This window comes from Schistocerca gregaria, chromosome 4 (assembly GCF_023897955.1).
Source record: "Schistocerca gregaria isolate iqSchGreg1 chromosome 4, iqSchGreg1.2, whole genome shotgun sequence".
NCBI classification, from domain to species: domain Eukaryota; kingdom Metazoa; phylum Arthropoda; class Insecta; order Orthoptera; family Acrididae; genus Schistocerca; species Schistocerca gregaria.
The window spans coordinates 13,319,573-13,337,387 of NC_064923.1; the positions used below are offsets into that span (position 1 = coordinate 13,319,573).

A 17,815-nucleotide genomic window follows, 5' to 3' on the forward strand; every position below is an offset into this window, starting at 1 on the left:
AGCAGGTTGAATGTATCAAATGGGTGGGAAAGAGCAAGGGGCAGCGTCTGTGTAGAACGAAAACACAACTCCTCAGTGGTGTGAGCGTTTTGAGATGAGTCGTATATAAGTTCCACTTGTTTGTCAGTGACCGTGTGGCCTAATGGATAAGGCGTCGGACTTCGTATCCAAAGATTGCGTGTTTGCTTCCTCTCTCGGTCGTGTTTTTCCAGATCTGAAAAAGAAACATACCGTTTTAGTGTAGCACTTGAGCAGTACGAAACCGTGTGAATGTTGCTGTTGACCATTTTCTGCTTGGAGATGCTCTTCAGCTTAAAACACGCACAACAAGACCGGTGTTAACTAGCGAATTGGTTTGCATATTGCCGTCGCCGCGTGTTTTTGACTGGCACTTGCACATCTAAAATAACGTCGGAAAGTAACTCGTTCGGCTTATGAGTCACATCAAGTATGTGTGTTAATTTTGACGAAACTAGCTCTGCAGGTTGTCATGCAATTCTGTTACCTCTCAGAAATGTTTATGAAATAAAAGTGAACTACGTGACGAGTGTGACGTTAGGAAAACATTAGGCAACATGGGGAGGTTCTGTATGGGACCAATCAACCCAAACGAGTATTGTGTGACGTGCTAACCGGCATATACTCACCGAGGCAGCGCGGCTAGCTCAGTCGGTAGAACATAAGGCTCTTAATCCCAGGGTCGTGGGTTATAGCCCCAAGTGGGGAGGAACGGAATTTTGTTCCTCTGCAGATGTAACTTACCGCTTTTCTGATTAACGTGATGTAATGGAAATAGCAACTTTAAACTTTGCCTACGTCTCCGTCAGTCGCTACGAAACTGTATTTGAAGGTGAAGGTGATTTTGTAGACATGTGTGAAAGACATGTTCTGAAATGCAAGTGGTGTTATTTGGAGAGCACTTCGTTTACGTGTCAGATGTGTAGCCAAGCAGTAATGGGTCGCCATAGCTGCAAATATTAGACGGTAATATGAAGTGTTGTCAGCTGAAGTCTGATGATCCAGACGACCGTAAGGATGAAGTACGCAAAAGTACCGCTAGGCCGCGCCTCTTTAGCTCAGTGGCAGTTGCGAGTCAGCCGCCGAGCGGGACGGACGTGTGGCGGAGCTGGACGTCTGGCTGTAGTAAACACAGGCTGAGTCGCTGCGTTTGAGGTTAGTGGTGCTGCTAAGCCGCTATTCGTGTTGCACTTGTATTCATGAAGTTCTAGAATGAATAGGTCGAATTATTTGAGGAAAGACACAATCAAGTTTACTTTCGATCGAAATTTCGTTCGACCTAAAGCATTTGAAATTAAAGCATGGTTTATCGAAAAAGTATTGATTAACGGTGATGATGTTGTCGGCGTTTATCTCTCGTTTGTGACAAATGCTGTGTATCTGAAGATGAAAAGTCCAGAATTATGTAGTTCCATTGTGGATCGTTGCGGAGGTAGCGTGAAGTTTAATCATTCTGATGGGAATGTGAGTGACGTTGCTGTTAGTCATGCTGGGTACGGGATTCGTACGATCAGAGTGTTTGAGCTCCCTTTTGAAATTCCGCCCGAAGAACTTAATGTTGCCCTTCGGCCTTATGGCAGAATTATTTCCAATGTGGCAGAAAGGTGGTCTGAAGCTCATATGTTTCCTGTCTTGAACGGCGTAAGGCAAATTAAGATTGAATTACAGAAGCATGTCCCCTCTTATCTTAATATTTGTGGGTATCGTGCTTTGATTATCTATGATGGGCAACCGCGGACTTGCGCTTTATGCAATTCCACGGAACACATTCGTGCAGAATGTTCACGGAGGCGTGTTCCGCAGTTACCGCGTGACGAGATGCAGAGTTCCGGCCCTGTTGTTGGCATGAAGTTGTCATACGCTGCCGCTGCTGACTTCCGCAGCCGAGGCGAGTCGGTGCCGCCTGTGCGCGGGGAGCCTGCTGCCTCGCGGGCGGTTGTCGATGAAACTCCGGCTTCAAGCTCTAGATTTGCGGATGGTCTGCCGATCAGCTCCGCGCCCCTCGAATCTATGCCGACGCCAATTTTTTCCAACTCTCCCACTGTGGTTGCTCGTTCTTCCGCGGACTCGGCCGAAGATCCCCAAATACCCGCAACGGAGGTTTCCTTGCGTCGTCAGGATTCCCACCAACGTGAGGATATTGCCACTAGCTTCCGAGGAGTGGACGCTCCAGGCATCCACTCTGCGGGAACTATGAACGAAGATAGCAATCTGGACATTGGTTTCACGTTGGCGCCCACAGAAGACACTTGCGTCAAGGAAACCACAACGAGCGATAGTGTAGAATTGGAGACTGGGTTGCTACCAGTGGGAGCCATGGAAAAAGATGCGCCTCCTTCTGCCGTTGTGGAATGCGATACGCGGACTTTTGTCCGAAAAAAGGAACAGGCGACGTCAGACGTATCATCCGGTACTTCTCCTGACAGGTCGCAAACTTCATCTCCTGTTAGATCGCCGAAGAGATCTTCGAAGAAAGGCAAGAAGAGGAGATTGGCACACAAAGCAGCAGAGAGTTTAGCTCCTGCATTGCGGGAAAAGTTAAAACATTTAAGGGATAATGAACGACTACGAGAACAATGCCCAGTAGCACGAGTTAACGAGTGTACTGAAGCGGAGATGAGTCGTGCCGATGCAGATGATCTTCAACAACAACCTCGCGCACCGCTTGGCGTCGCAGGTTTGCAGACCGGCAATACTATGGATTTAGACCGAACTATCTCAGGAAAAGGACTTGATTGGGCCGATGCCCAAGAAGATCGCACCGACCACGGAATGGAGATGGACCTGACACATGCTAGTGGCATTTAATTTTTTTTTTTAATGTCTATTTTTCTTTCTGACAGATAGAATGGAATGGTACAGACGTGACTCTGCATGGGGTATACTTCATTAGCCAATTTCTTTTACCTGCACCTATGCCAACGGAACTGACATATAATGTGACCACGATCAATATAAATCGGATTCGCAGTGAAACGAAAGTCGCTTCTTTAAAAGATTTCCTTTACCAGTCGGATACTGATATAGCCCTCTTACAGGAATTTAATGTCCACAACTTTTATGTCCCAGGTTTTCAAGAGATTTTAAATATTGCACCGGAAGCCACATGTGGGACTGCGATCCTTGTCAAAGATGGTATTGATGTGAAGGATATCTGTCTGTTAGAAAATGGGAGGGGCATCAGTTGTAAAATTTTTACTACTACTGTTTTAAATGTATATGTCCCCTCTGGTAACAACGCTAGAGATGATAGGGCTAATTTTTTTAAGAACGATATGGTCTATTTACTTAAGGGGAATCCGGCGGAAGCTTTAATCGGTGGTGACTTTAATTGTGTACTTCACAAAAAGGATCAGCGACCAAATTTTAACTTCTCCAGGGAACTGGCGGCTTTGGTGACAAACATGAAGTGGACAGACGTGTGGGAAAGCAAATACCCCACGTTAGTCAAATTTACGTACATCAGTAGTCGCTCGCAAAGCAGAATAGACAGAATATACGTCACAGCAAACCTGGAAAATAAAATCAGTAGTATCGAAGTAATTCCCACTACCTTTTCGGACCATCTCGCAGTGAAATGCAGCATTCGGTTTCAGAAGCAAGGAACGTATTGGGGTCGCCCCTTATGGAAGCTGAATACCCATATGTTGTTCGAGGGTGCCCTATCAAGAACAGTAGCGGAGGTATGGCAGGCTGCTCTACGTATGCGCCATAAATACAGCTCTCGCCTTGCGTGGTGGACCTCATGTGCTAAAAAGAAACTGAGATCATCCCTAATAGCTTACGGGAGGGAGCGAGCGATGTGGTCTCGCAATACCGTTGAATTTTACTATACATGCTTAAGGGAACTATCAGCTCAGCAGGTGACTGATGAGGTTTTCATTGAAATAAAGAAGATCAAGGCTCACCTCATAAGTCTCAAGCGACAACAGCTGGAGGGTTTAAAAATTAAATCTCGTGTCCCAACAACGGTGGAGGACGAAAACGCATCGCTGTACCACTTACTCGAACATGAAAGAAATAGAAGACGAGCGTTTATTGCTTGTCTTAGAGTGGGCGATAACCGGGTGCTGACGGAACACTCTGACATTTTAAATGCAGTTTATGGATTTTATCGTACGTTATATACTGATACCCGGTATAATCTAGACTGTGCGAACGATTTGCTACGAACTACAGGTATCGACAACGTTATCAATGACGAGGACAATGTGTCCCTTACCACTGCGATCACATGTGAGGAGGTGTTTGATATACTTAAATATTCGCCTACCCGTAAGTCCCCAGGGCCTGATGGCTTGCCTGTAGAGTTTTATTGTAAATTTTGGCCTCTCATCGGTAATCAATTCACAGAAGTGATAAATGAAGTGTTGCAAGGTGTTACTGTTCCACGCGAGTTCAAAGAAAGCGTAACTGTGCTAATACCAAAGGGAAGGAACGCGACAGTTAAAGATCTCAATCAATTGAGACCAATATGTTTGATGAACTCGGATTATAAAATAATTGCACGTGTACTGAAGGAAAGACTGAGACCTCTAATGGAGAAGATCATAGGTGACCACCAAACCTGTCTCTCGGGGCGGAATATTTTTAAAACTGTTTGTGAATATAGGGATGTCTCTGCAATTTTTGCAACGTCATCCTCACCAGGAGGCCTTGCCTTTATCGACTTCTCAAAGGCTTTTGACAGGGTCAACCACTTATTTTTGTTCAGAACGTTGAACTATGTGGGTTTTAGTCAACATTTTGTGCAAGTTTTAATTAACATTGTTGAAGGCATCCAAACACAAGTGTCTGTAAATGGGCATTTCACTCCACCCATTGAAATTCGCAACGGCGTCCCGCAGGGAAGTCCTTTGTCAATGCTCCTGTATGTTGTTGCACTGGAGCCTTTACTAAGGAGACTCGATGTCGATCTTGAGGGCATCACGATATCTGGCGTTAACAACGTCACCAATGCATATGCTGATGACGTTGGAGTGGTTATTCGTAGTAACGAAGATTTAGAGAAATTAACTACGAATATTCAGATCTTTTGTGAAGCTACAGGCGCTAGGGTTAACGAGGTGAAGAGTTCGTTTTTAAATCTTAAAGGTCTTCAAGATGTCCGTTTGGAATGGGCACGCTCCGTCGATCGTCACACCGCTCTGGGTGTCACCTTTTACCGATGTCCGCTTCAGACCATGACCTACAATTGGAAGAAAGTACTGGATACAATCAGAGGAGCCACAATACTCAATCAGACCAGACATCTGAACATTAAACAACGAATCAGAATAATTAATTGGTCCATTTTATCAAAAGCTATATATATAGGTCAAATATTGCCAGTTTCGAAACCCATTGCCAAACGTATAATGAGTATCATTTGCCGATTTATATGGACAGGGCATATTTTTAGAGTAGCAGTCGGTACAGTTACGTTACCTTCCGCTGAAGGTGGCCTAGGTTTAACAGATATATGGCGGAAGACTACGGCGTTATATATAAAGAGGACCCTACAAATTATAGAAAAACATCCACATAGTATTACAGCCAGGCTGTATCGACTCCTACAGCCAGAAAATTTACGTCCACCCATAAATATAGGCGGAATTCATTATAAATTGAAATATATTCGCCAGTTCTTTTTAGAGATTAGCTACATGGACAGTATTGTCACGAATCCACAATCAAGGAATTGCAGGAAATTAATGGAACTTTTAACAACGAAAGAACATGTCAACAAAATGGAGTGCAGATATCCCGACAAAGACTGGAAAAGAATTTGGAAAAATATTAGTAATCGTGAACTGTCTTCCGACATTCAGGCAACCTGGTACCGAGTTGTTAATAACGTAGTTTCCACTAACGAAAAGTTGCACTCCATTGGTCTTAGTGACACGATTGTGTGCACCCGATGTGACGCAGTTGACACATTGATCCACCGCTTTCTCTGTGGCGGATACGCCGAAATATGGAGGGGACTCCAACGGCGGGTAGCCTTTATAGCCAGAACTGTTAGTACTGAGATCAATGTTGAAAAATTACTCTTCCCCGATGGTGTTTTCTTCCCTGTCCAGAAAACCAATGCTGTGTTGTGGTTGTTTGGCAATTATGTACATTACGTTATATCTGAACACGGCAATGACCGTGTTTTAGAATACGAATTATACGAACGAGCAAAATATTATCAGATATGTACGCGCAGGGACCACAAAAAAACTTTTGGTAACATGTTACACATTCTGTTTCAGAGACAAGGGATTGGATAAACATCTTAATAGCCCTCGTCTACGAAAAATGTAGTCACAGGCCAAAGTAGGGGATCGCTGTTGAGGGTGAAGTACGGTGGGGACTTCGTGTGCCCCAGGGCCGCTACGGTAGCCGTGAAGGCCTCGGACAGAACCCCGAAACGGCACTGCGACTTCACACTTACTGCTGGATGAACCCCATATCTCCAGCAACTACATTCATCTATGATGATTTTCCAGGATCTCGGTAATATCGGAAGGTGGTTTCGTTGCACACAATGCAGTGGAAGCTTCTTGCACGTGTTCCTCAGTTACAAACTTTCTATTTTTGTTTAATTTTTTCAGTATGAAGCAAGAGTGACAATTTATTAATTCCCAAGAAGCCTTAATTTTTCAATCTTCAGTTCTACGGAGGAGAAGCCTCACATGGCGAAGAAGCCAAACATCACTTCATTTCCCTAACTGTCACAGTAAATTTGAAAAAAAAAATCAGTCGATATAGCATAGAAGCTCGCCGAAGAAGGCATAAAAGGAGAGCGAATGGATGGGCTGTGTGGGGAGAAGGGAGGCACTAAAAGAAAAAAAAAAAAAAAAAAAAAAAAAAAAAAAGTGGCAGAGCACTGGTCTAGTAAACCAGGGGTCGTGAGTTCGATCCTCACAGGAGGCAGACGAATTTTGGATATCAGTTGCGCGTCGTGGCCTTATAGCAAACAGTATCTGGGATGACTAACAATTAGCGAGAGGCGTTTTATTAAGAATTACTCTCAGATGTGATTAAGGCGAATGGCGCAGATAAAGCATTTGCCAAAGCGGTACAGCATAAGGTGGGATGGGACAGTCTGAAATATATTTTATAGATGTATTTCTCACATATCTCAGAGCCTTCCGCGGTCGTCGTCGTCGTCGTCGTCGTCGTCGCCGCCGCCGCCACTTCTGCAGAAGTAGCAAATGGACATCGTAGCAAATGCGGCGAGGGACGCCCTGCCTTACATTTCCGAATGCACAAAGTGTGTGGTTTAGTTTCCCAGTCTATATTTGGTAGGTCTCGTAGCAGGTTGAATGTATCAAATGGGTGGGAAAGAGCAAGGGGCAGCGTCTGTGTAGAACGAAAACACAACTCCTCAGTGGTGTGAGCGTTTTGAGATGAGTCGTATATAAGTTCCACTTGTTTGTCAGTGACCGTGTGGCCTAATGGATAAGGCGTCGGACTTCGTATCCGAAGATTGCGTGTTTGATTCCTCTCTCGGTCGTGTTTTTCCAGATATGAAAAACAAACATACCGTTTTAGTGTAGCACTTGAGCAGTACGAAACCGTGTGAATGTTGCTGTTGACCATTTTCTGCTTGGAGATGCTCTTCAGCTTAAAACACGCACAACAAGACCGGTGTTAACTAGCGAATTGGTTTGCATATTGCCGTCGCCGCGTGTTTTTGACTGGCACTTGCACATCTAAAATAACGTCGGAAAGTAACTCGTTCGGCTTATGAGTCACATCAAGTATGTGTGTTAATTTTGACGAAACTAGCTCTGCAGGTTGTCATGCAATTCTGTTACCTCTCAGAAATGATTATGAAATAAAAGTGAACTACGTGACGAGTGTGACGTTAGGAAAACATTAGGCAACATGGGGAGGTTCTGTATGGGACCAATCAACCCAAACGAGTACTGTATGACGTGCTAACCGGCATATACTCACCGAGGCAGCGCGTCAAACTCAGTCGGTAGAACATAAGGCTCTTAATCCCAGGGTCGTGGGTTCGAGCCCCACGTGGGGAGGAACGGAATTTTGTTCCTCTGCAGATGTAACTTACCGTTTTTCTGATTAACGTGATGTAATGGAAATAGCAACTTTAAACTTTGCCTACGTCTCCGTCAGTCGCTACGAAACTGTATTTGAAGGTGAAGGTGATTTTGTAGACATGTGTGAAAGACATGTTCTGAAATGCAAGTGGTGTTATTTGGAGAGCACTTCGTTTACGTGTCAGATGTGTAGCCAAGCAGTAATGGGTCGCCATAGCTGCAAATATTAGACGGTAATATGAAGTGTTGTCAGCTGAAGTCTGATGATCCAGACGACCGTAAGGATGAAGTACGCAAAAGTACCGCTAGGCCGCGCCTCTTTAGCTCAGTGGCAGAGCACTGGTCTAGTAAACCAGGGGTCGTGAGTTCGATCCTCACAGGAGGCAGACGAATTTTGGATATCAGTTGCGCGTCGTGGCCTTATAGCAAACAGTATCTGGGATGACTAACAATTAGCGAGAGGCGTTTTATTAAGAATTACTCTCAGATGTGATTAAGGCGAATGGCGCAGATAAAGCATTTGCCAAAGCGGTACAGCATAAGGTGGGATGGGACAGTCTGAAATATATTTTATAGATGTATTTCTCACATATCTCAGAGCCTTCCGCGGTCGTCGTCGTCGTCGTCGTCGTCGTCGTCGTCGTCGTCGTCGTCGTCATCGTCGTCGCCACTTCTGCAGAAGTAGCAAATGGACATCGTAGCAAATGCGGCGAGGGACGCCCTGCCTTACATTTCTGAATGCACAAAGTGTGTGGTTTAGTTTCCCAGTCTATATTTGGTAGGTCTCGTAGCAGGTTGAATGTATCAAATGGGTGGGAAAGAGCAAGGGGCAGCGTCTGTGTAGAACGAAAACACAACTCCTCAGTGGTGTGAGCGTTTTGAGATGAGTCGTATATAAGTTCCACTTGTTTGTCAGTGACCGTGTGGCCTAATGGATAAGGCGTCGGACTTCGTATCCGAAGATTGCGTGTTTGATTCCTCTCTCGGTCGTGTTTTTCCAGATCTGAAAAAGAAACATACCGTTTTAGTGTAGCACTTGAGCAGTACGAAACCGTGTGAACGTTGCTGTTGACCATTTTCTGCTTGGAGATGCTCTTGAGCTTGAAACACGCACAACAAGACCGGTGTTAACTAGCGAATTGGTTTGCATATTGCCGTCGCCGCGTGTTTTTGACTGGCACTTGCACATATAAAATAACGTCGGAAAGTAACTCGTTCGGCTTATGAGTCACATCAAGTATGTGTGTTAATTTTGACGAAACTAGCTCTGCAGGTTGTCATGCAATTCTGTTACCTCTCAGAAATGATTATGAAATAAAAGTGAACTACGTGACGAGTGTGACGTTAGGAAAACATTAGGCAACATGGGGAGGTTCTGTATGGGACCAATCAACCCAAACGAGTACTGTGTGACGTGCTAACCGGCATATACTCACCGAGGCAGCGCGGCTAGCTCAGTCGGTAGAACATAAGGCTCTTAATCCCAGGGTCGTGGGTTCGAGCCCCACGTGGGGAGGAACGGAATTTTGTTCCTCTGCAGATGTAACTTACCGTTTTTCTGATTAACGTGATGTAATGGAAATAGCAACTTTAAACTTTGCCTACGTCTCCGTCAGTCGCTACGAAACTGTATTTGAAGGTGAAGGTGATTTTGTAGACATGTGTAAAAGACATGTTCTGAAATGCAAGTGGTGTTATTTGGAGAGCACTTCCTTTACGTGTCAGATGTGTAGGCAAGCAGTAATGGGTCGCCATAGCTGCAAATATTAGACGGTAATATGAAGTGTTATCAGCTGAAGTCTGATGATCCAGACGACCGTAAGGATGAAGAACGCAAAAGTACCGCTAGGCCGCGCCTCTTTAGCTCAGTGGCAGAGCACTGGTCTAGTAAACCAGGGATCGTGAGTTCGATCCTCACAGGAGGCAGACGAATTTTGGATATCAGTTGCGCGTCGTGGCCTTATAGCAAACAGTATCTGGGATGACTAACAATTAGCGAGAGGCGTTTTATTAAGAATTACTCTCAGATGTGATTAAGGCGAATGGCGCAGATAAAGCATTTGCCAAAGCGGTACAGCATAAGGTGGGATGGGACAGTCTGAAATATATTTTATAGATGTATTTCTCACATATCTCAGAGCCTTCCGCGGTTGTCGTCGTCGTCGTCGTCGCCGCTGCCGCCACTTCTGCAGAAGTAGCAAATGGACAATGTAGCAAATGCGGCGAGGGGCGCCCTGCCTTACATTTCCGAATGCACAAAGTGTGTGGTTTAGTTTCCCAGTCTATATTTGGTAGGTCTCGTAGCAGGTTGAATGTATCAAATGGGTGGGAAAGAGCAAGGGGCAGCGTCTGTGTAGAACGAAAACACAACTCCTCAGTGGTGTGAGCGTTTTGAGATGAGTCGTATATAAGTTCCACTTGTTTGTCAGTGACCGTGTGGCCTAATGGATAAGGCGTCGGACTTCGTATCCGAAGATTGCGTGTTTGATTCCTCTCTCGGTCGTGTTTTTCCAGATCTGAAAAAGAAACATACCGTTTTAGTGTAGCACTTGAGCAGTACGAAACCGTGTGAATGTTGCTGTTGACCATTTTCTGCTTGGAGATGCTCTTCAGCTTAAAACACGCACAACAAGACCGGTGTTAACTAGCGAATTGGTTTGCATATTGCTGTCGCCGCGTGTTTTTGACTGGCACTTGCACATCTAAAATAACGTCGGAAAGTAACTCGTTCGGCTTATGAGTCACATCAAGTATGTGTGTTAATTTTGACGAAACTAGCTCTGCAGGTTGTCATGCAATTCTGTTACCTCTCAGAAATGATTATGAAATAAAAGTGAACTACGTGACGAGTGTGACGTTAGGAAAACATTAGGCAACATGGGGAGGTTCTGTATGGGACCAATCAACCCAAACGAGTACTGTGTGACGTGCTAACCGGCGTATACTCACCGAGGCAGCGCGGCTAGCTCAGTCGGTAGAACATAAGGCTCTTAATCTCAGGGTCGTGTGTTCGAGCCCCACGTGGGGAGGAACGGAATTTTGTTCCTCTGCAGATGTAACTTACCGTTTTTCTGATTAACGTGATGTAATGGAAATAGCAACTTTAAACTTTGCCTACGTCTCCGTCAGTCGCTACGAAACTGTATTTGAAGGTGAAGGTGATTTTGTAGACATGTGTGAAAGACATGTTCTGAAATGCAAGTGGTGTTATTTGGAGAGCACTTCCTTTACGTGTCAGATGTGTAGCCAAGCAGTAATGGGTCGCCATAGCTGCAAATATTAGACGGTAATATGAAGTGTTGTCAGCTGAAGTCTGATGATCCAGACGACCGTAAGGATGAAGTACGCAAAAGTACCGCTAGGCCGCGCCTCTTTAGCTCAGTGGCAGAGCACTGGTCTAGTAAACCAGGGGTCATGAGTTCGATCCTCACAGGAGGCAGACGAATTTTGGATATCAGTTGCGCGTCGTGGCCTTATAGCAAACAGTATCTGGGATGACTAACAATTAGCGAGAGGCGTTTTATTAAGAATTACTCTCAGATGTGATTAAGGCGAATGGCGCAGATAAAGCATTTGCCAAAGCGGTACAGCATAAGGTGGGATGGGACAGTCTGAAATATATTTTATAGATGTATTTCTCACATATCTCAGAGCCTTCCGCGGTCGTCGTCGTCGTCGTCGTCGTCGTCGTCGTCGTCGTCGCCACTTCTGCAGAAGTAGCAAATGGACATCGTAGCAAATGCGGCGAGGGACGCCCTGCCTTACATTTCCGAATGCACAAAGTGTGTGGTTTAGTTTCCCAGTCTATATTTGGTAGGTCTCGTAGCAGGTTGAATGTATCAAATGGGTGGGAAAGAGCAAGGGGCAGCGTCTGTGTAGAACGAAAACACAACTCCTCAGTGGTGTGAGCGTTTTGAGATGAGTCGTATATAAGTTCCACTTGTTTGTCAGTGACCGTGTGGCCTAATGGATAAGGCGTCGGACTTCGTATCCGAAGATTGCGTGTTTGATTCCTCTCTCGGTCGTGTTTTTCCAGATCTGAAAAAGAAACTTACCGTTTTAGTGTAGCACTTGAGCAGTACGAAACCGTGTGAATGTTGCTGTTGACCATTTTCTGCTTGGAGATGCTCTTCAGCTTAAAACACGCACAACAAGACCGGTGTTAACTAGCGAATTGGTTTGCATATTGCCGTCGCCGCGTGTTTTTGACTGGCACTTGCACATATAAAATAACGTCGGAAAGTAACTCGTTCGGCTTATGAGTCACATCAAGTATGTGTGTTAATTTTGACGAAACTAGCTCTGCAGGTTGTCATGCAATTCTGTTACCTCTCAGAAATGATTATGAAATAAAAGTGAACTACGTGACGAGCGTGACGTTAGGAAAACATTAGGCAACATGGGGAGGTTCTGTATGGGACCAATCAACCCAAACGAGTACTGTGTGACATGCTAACCGGCATATACTCACCGAGGCAGCGCGGCTAGCTCAGTCGGTAGAACATAAGGCTCTTAATCCCAGGGTCGTGAGTTCGAGCCCCACGTGGGGAGGAATGGAATTTTGTTCCTCTGCAGATGTAACTTACCGTTTTTCTCATTAACGTGATGTAATGGAAATAGCAACTTTAAACTTTGCCTACGTCTCCGTCAGTCGCTACGAAACTGTATTTGAAGGTGAAGGTGATTTTGTAGACATGTGTGAAAGACATGTTCTGAAATGCAAGTGGTGTTATTTGGAGAGCACTTCGTTTACGTGTCAGATGTGTAGCCAAGCAGTAATGGGTCGCCATAGCTGCAAATATTAGACGGTAATATGAAGTGTTGTCAGCTGAAGTCTGATGATCCAGACGACCGTAAGGATGAAGTACGCAAAAGTACCGCTAGGCCGCGCCTCTTTAGCTCAGTGGCAGAGCACTGGTCTAGTAAACCAGGGGTCGTGAGTTCGATCCTCACAGGAGGCAGACGAATTTTGGATATCAGTTGCGCGTCGTGGCCTTATAGCAAACAGTATCTGGGATGACTAACAATTAGCGAGAGGCGTTTTATTAAGAATTACTCTCAGATGTGATTAAGGCGAATGGCGCAGATAAAGCATTTGCCAAAGCGGTACAGCATAAGGTGGGATGGGACAGTCTGAAATATATTTTATAGATGTATTTCTCACATATCTCAGAGCCTTCCGCGGTCGTCGTCGTCGTCGTCGTCGTCGTCGTCGTCGCCACTTCTGCAGAAGTAGCAAATGGACAATGTAGCAAATGCGGCGAGGGACGCCCTGCCTTACATTTCCGAATGCACAAAGTGTGTGGTTTAGTTTCCCAGTCTATATTTGGTAGGTCTCGTAGCAGGTTGAATGTATCAAATGGGTGGGAAAGAGCAAGGGGCAGCGTCTGTGTAGAACGAAAACACAACTCCTCAGTGGTGTGAGCGTTTTGAGATGAGTCGTATATAAGTTCCACTTGTTTGTCAGTGACCGTGTGGCCTAATGGATAAGGCGTCGGACTTCGTATCCGAAGATTGCGTGTTTGATTCCTCTCTCGGTCGTGTTTTTCCAGATCTGAAAAACAAACATACCGTTTTAGTGTAGCACTTGAGCAGTACGAAACCGTGTGAATGTTGCTGTTGACCATTTTCTGCTTGGAGATGCTCTTCAGCTTAAAACACGCACAACAAGACCGGTGTTAACTAGCGAATTGGTTTGCATATTGCCGTCGCCGCGTGTTTTTGACTGGCACTTGCACATCTAAAATAACGTCGGAAAGTAACTCGTTCGGCTTATGAGTCACATCAAGTATGTGTGTTAATTTTGACGAAACTAGCTCTGCAGGTTGTCATGCAATTCTGTTACCTCTCAGAAATGATTATGAAATAAAAGTGAACTACGTGACGAGTGTGACGTTAGGAAAACATTAGGCAACATGGGGAGGTTCTGTATGGGACCAATCAACCCAAACGAGTACTGTGTGACGTGCTAACCGGCGTATACTCACCGAGGCAGCGCGGCTAGCTCAGTCGGTAGAACATAAGGCTCTTAATCCCAGGGTCGTGGGTTCGAGCCCCACGTGGGGAGGAACGGAATTTTGTTCCTCTGCAGATGTAACTTACCGTTTTTCTGATTAACGTGATGTAATGGAAATAGCAACTTTAAACTTTGCCTACGTCTCCGTCAGTCGCTACGAAACTGTATTTGAAGGTGAAGGTGATTTTGTAGACATGTGTGAAAGACATGTTCTGAAATGCAAGTGGTGTTATTTGGAGAGCACTTCCTTTACGTGTCAGATGTGTAGCCAAGCAGTAATGGGTCGCCATAGCTGCAAATATTAGACGGTAATATGAAGTGTTGTCAGCTGAAGTCTGATGATCCAGACGACCGTAAGGATGAAGTACGCAAAAGTACCGCTAGGCCGCGCCTCTTTAGCTCAGTGGCAGAGCACTGGTCTAGTAAACCAGGGGTCATGAGTTCGATCCTCACAGGAGGCAGACGAATTTTGGATATCAGTTGCGCGTCGTAGCCTTATAGCAAACAGTATCTGGGATGACTAACAATTAGCGAGAGGCGTTTTATTAAGAATTACTCTCAGATGTGATTAAGGCGAATGGCGCAGATAAAGCATTTGCCAAAGCGGTACAGCATAAGGTGGGATGGGACAGTCTGAAATATATTTTATAGATGTATTTCTCACATATCTCAGAGCCTTCCGCGGTCGTCGTCGTCGTCGTCGTCGTCGTCGTCGTCGCCACTTCTGCAGAAGTAGCAAATGGACATCGTAGCAAATGCGGCGAGGGACGCCCTGCCTTACATTTCCGAATGCACAAAGTGTGTGGTTTAGTTTCCCAGTCTATATTTGGTAGGTCTCGTAGCAGGTTGAAAGTATCAAATGGGTGGGAAAGAGCAAGGGGCAGCGTCTGTGTAGAACGAAAACACAACTCCTCAGTGGTGTGAGCGTTTTGAGATGAGTCGTATATAAGTTCCACTTGTTTGTCAGTGACCGTGTGGCCTAATGGATAAGGCGTCGGACTTCGTATCCGAAGATTGCGTGTTTGATTCCTCTCTCGGTCGTGTTTTTCCAGATCTGAAAAAGAAACTTACCGTTTTAGTGTAGCACTTGAGCAGTACGAAACCGTGTGAATGTTGCTGTTGACCATTTTCTGCTTGGAGATGCTCTTCAGCTTAAAACACGCACAACAAGACCGGTGTTAACTAGCGAATTGGTTTGCATATTGCCGTCGCCGCGTGTTTTTGACTGGCACTTGCACATATAAAATAACGTCGGAAAGTAACTCGTTCGGCTTATGAGTCACATCAAGTATGTGTGTTAATTTTGACGAAACTAGCTCTGCAGGTTGTCATGCAATTCTGTTACCTCTCAGAAATGATTATGAAATAAAAGTGAACTACGTGACGAGCGTGACGTTAGGAAAACATTAGGCAACATGGGGAGGTTCTGTATGGGACCAATCAACCCAAACGAGTACTGTGTGACATGCTAACCGGCATATACTCACCGAGGCAGCGCGGCTAGCTCAGTCGGTAGAACATAAGGCTCTTAATCCCAGGGTCGTGCGTTCGAGCCCCACGTGGGGAGGAATGGAATTTTGTTCCTCTGCAGATGTAACTTACCGTTTTTCTCATTAACGTGATGTAATGGAAATAGCAACTTTAAACTTTGCCTACGTCTCCGTCAGTCGCTACGAAACTGTATTTGAAGGTGAAGGTGATTTTGTAGACATGTGTGAAAGACATGTTCTGAAATGCAAGTGGTGTTATTTGGAGAGCACTTCGTTTACGTGTCAGATCTGTAGCCAAGCAGTAATGGGTCGCCATAGCTGCAAATATTAGACGGTAATATGAAGTGTTGTCAGCTGAAGTCTGATGATCCAGACGACCGTAAGGATGAAGTACGCAAAAGTACCGCTAGGCCGCGCCTCTTTAGCTCAGTGGCAGAGCACTGGTCTAGTAAACCAGGGGTCGTGAGTTCGATCCTCACAGGAGGCAGACGAATTTTGGATATCAGTTGCGCGTCGTGGCCTTATAGCAAACAGTATCTGGGATGACTAACAATTAGCGAGAGGCGTTTTATTAAGAATTACTCTCAGATGTGATTAAGGCGAATGGCGCAGATAAAGCATTTGCCAAAGCGGTACAGCATAAGGTGGGATGGGACAGTCTGAAATATATTTTATAGATGTATTTCTCACATATCTCAGAGCCTTCCGCGGTCGTCGTCGTCGTCGTCGTCGTCGTCGTCGTCGTCGTCGTCGTCGTCGCCACTTCTGCAGAAGTAGCAAATGGACAATGTAGCAAATGCGGCGAGGGACGCCCTGCCTTACATTTCCGAATGCACAAAGTGTGTGGTTTAGTTTCCCAGTCTATATTTGGTAGGTCTCGTAGCAGGTTGAATGTATCAAATGGGTGGGAAAGAGCAAGGGGAAGCGTCTGTGTAGAACGAAAACACAACTCCTCAGTGGTGTGAGCGTTTTGAGATGAGTCGTATATAAGTTCCACTTGTTTGTCAGTGACCGTGTGGCCTAATGGATAAGGCGTCGGACTTCGTATCCGAAGATTGCGTGTTTGATTCCTCTCTCGGTCGTGTTTTTCCAGATCTGAAAAAGAAACTTACCGTTTTAGTGTAGCACTTGAGCAGTACGAAACCGTGTGAATGTTGCTGTTGACCATTTTCTGCTTGGAGATGCTCTTCAGCTTAAAACACGCACAACAAGACCGGTGTTAACTAGCGAATTGGTTTGCATATTGCCGTCGCCGCGTGTTTTTGACTGGCACTTGCACATATAAAATAACGTCGGAAAGTAACTCGTTCGGCTTATGAGTCACATCAAGTATGTGTGTTAATTTTGACGAAACTAGCTCTGCAGGTTGTCATGCAATTCTGTTACCTCTCAGAAATGATTATGAAATAAAAGTGAACTACGTGACGAGTGTGACGTTAGGAAAACATTAGGCAACATGGGGAGGTTCTGTATGGGACCAATCAACCCAAACGAGTACTGTGTGACATGCTAACCGGCATATACTCACCGAGGCAGCGCGGCTAGCACAGTTGGTAGAACATAAGGCTCTTAATCCCAGGGTCGTGGGTTCGAGCCCCACGTGGGGAGGAACGGAATTTTGTTCCTCTGCAGATGTAACTTACCGTTTTTCTCATTAACGTGATGTAATGGAAATAGCAACTTTAAACTTTGCCTACGTCTCCGTCAGTCGCAAGGAAACTGTATTTGAAGGTGAAGGTGATTTTGTAGACATGTGTGAAAGACATGTTCTGAAATGCAAGTGGTGTTATTTGGAGAGCACTTCGTTTACGTGTCAGATGTGTAGCCAAGCAGTAATGGGTCGCCATAGCTGCAAACATTAGACGGTAATATGAAGTGTTGTCAGCTGAAGTCTGATGATCCAGACGACCGTAAGGATGAAGTACGCAAAGGTACCGCTAGGCAGCGCCTCTTTAGCTCAGTGGCAGAGCACTGGTCTAGTAAACCAGGGGTCGTGAGTTCGATCCTCACAGGAGGCAGACGAATTTTGGATATCAGTTGCGCGTCGTGGCCTTATAGCAAACAGTATCTGGGATGACTAACAATTAGCGAGAGGCGTTTTATTAAGAATTACTCTCAGATGTGATTAAGGCGAATGGCGCAGATAAAGCATTTGCCAAAGCGGTACAGCATAAGGTGGGATGGGACAGTCTGAAATATATTTTATAGATGTATTTCTCACATATCTCAGAGCCTTCCGCGGTTGTCGTCGTCGTCGT

At 45.3% G+C, this 17,815-nt stretch overlaps 7 non-coding genes across 7 annotated transcripts; all 7 read left to right on the forward strand.

The window, feature by feature from the left end:
- Window positions 1-8,365: 8,365 nt before the first annotated feature.
- Trnat-agu (transfer RNA threonine (anticodon AGU)) lies at window positions 8,366-8,437 on the forward strand. The gene has a single exon. It is a non-coding gene; the product is annotated as a tRNA-Thr (tRNA).
- A 1,468-nt stretch (window positions 8,438-9,905) lies between these two features.
- Window positions 9,906-9,977, forward strand: Trnat-agu (transfer RNA threonine (anticodon AGU)). The gene has a single exon. It is a non-coding gene; the product is annotated as a tRNA-Thr (tRNA).
- Window positions 9,978-11,418: 1,441 nt separating this feature from the next.
- Window positions 11,419-11,490, forward strand: Trnat-agu (transfer RNA threonine (anticodon AGU)). The gene has a single exon. It is a non-coding gene; the product is annotated as a tRNA-Thr (tRNA).
- A 1,450-nt stretch (window positions 11,491-12,940) lies between these two features.
- Window positions 12,941-13,012, forward strand: Trnat-agu (transfer RNA threonine (anticodon AGU)). The gene has a single exon. It is a non-coding gene; the product is annotated as a tRNA-Thr (tRNA).
- Window positions 13,013-14,456: 1,444 nt separating this feature from the next.
- On the forward strand, window positions 14,457-14,528 carry Trnat-agu (transfer RNA threonine (anticodon AGU)). Its single transcript has one exon. It is a non-coding gene; the product is annotated as a tRNA-Thr (tRNA).
- Window positions 14,529-15,972: 1,444 nt separating this feature from the next.
- On the forward strand, window positions 15,973-16,044 carry Trnat-agu (transfer RNA threonine (anticodon AGU)). The gene has a single exon. It is a non-coding gene; the product is annotated as a tRNA-Thr (tRNA).
- A 1,459-nt stretch (window positions 16,045-17,503) lies between these two features.
- Window positions 17,504-17,575, forward strand: Trnat-agu (transfer RNA threonine (anticodon AGU)). The gene has a single exon. It is a non-coding gene; the product is annotated as a tRNA-Thr (tRNA).
- The last annotated feature ends 240 nt before the right edge of the window (window positions 17,576-17,815 follow it).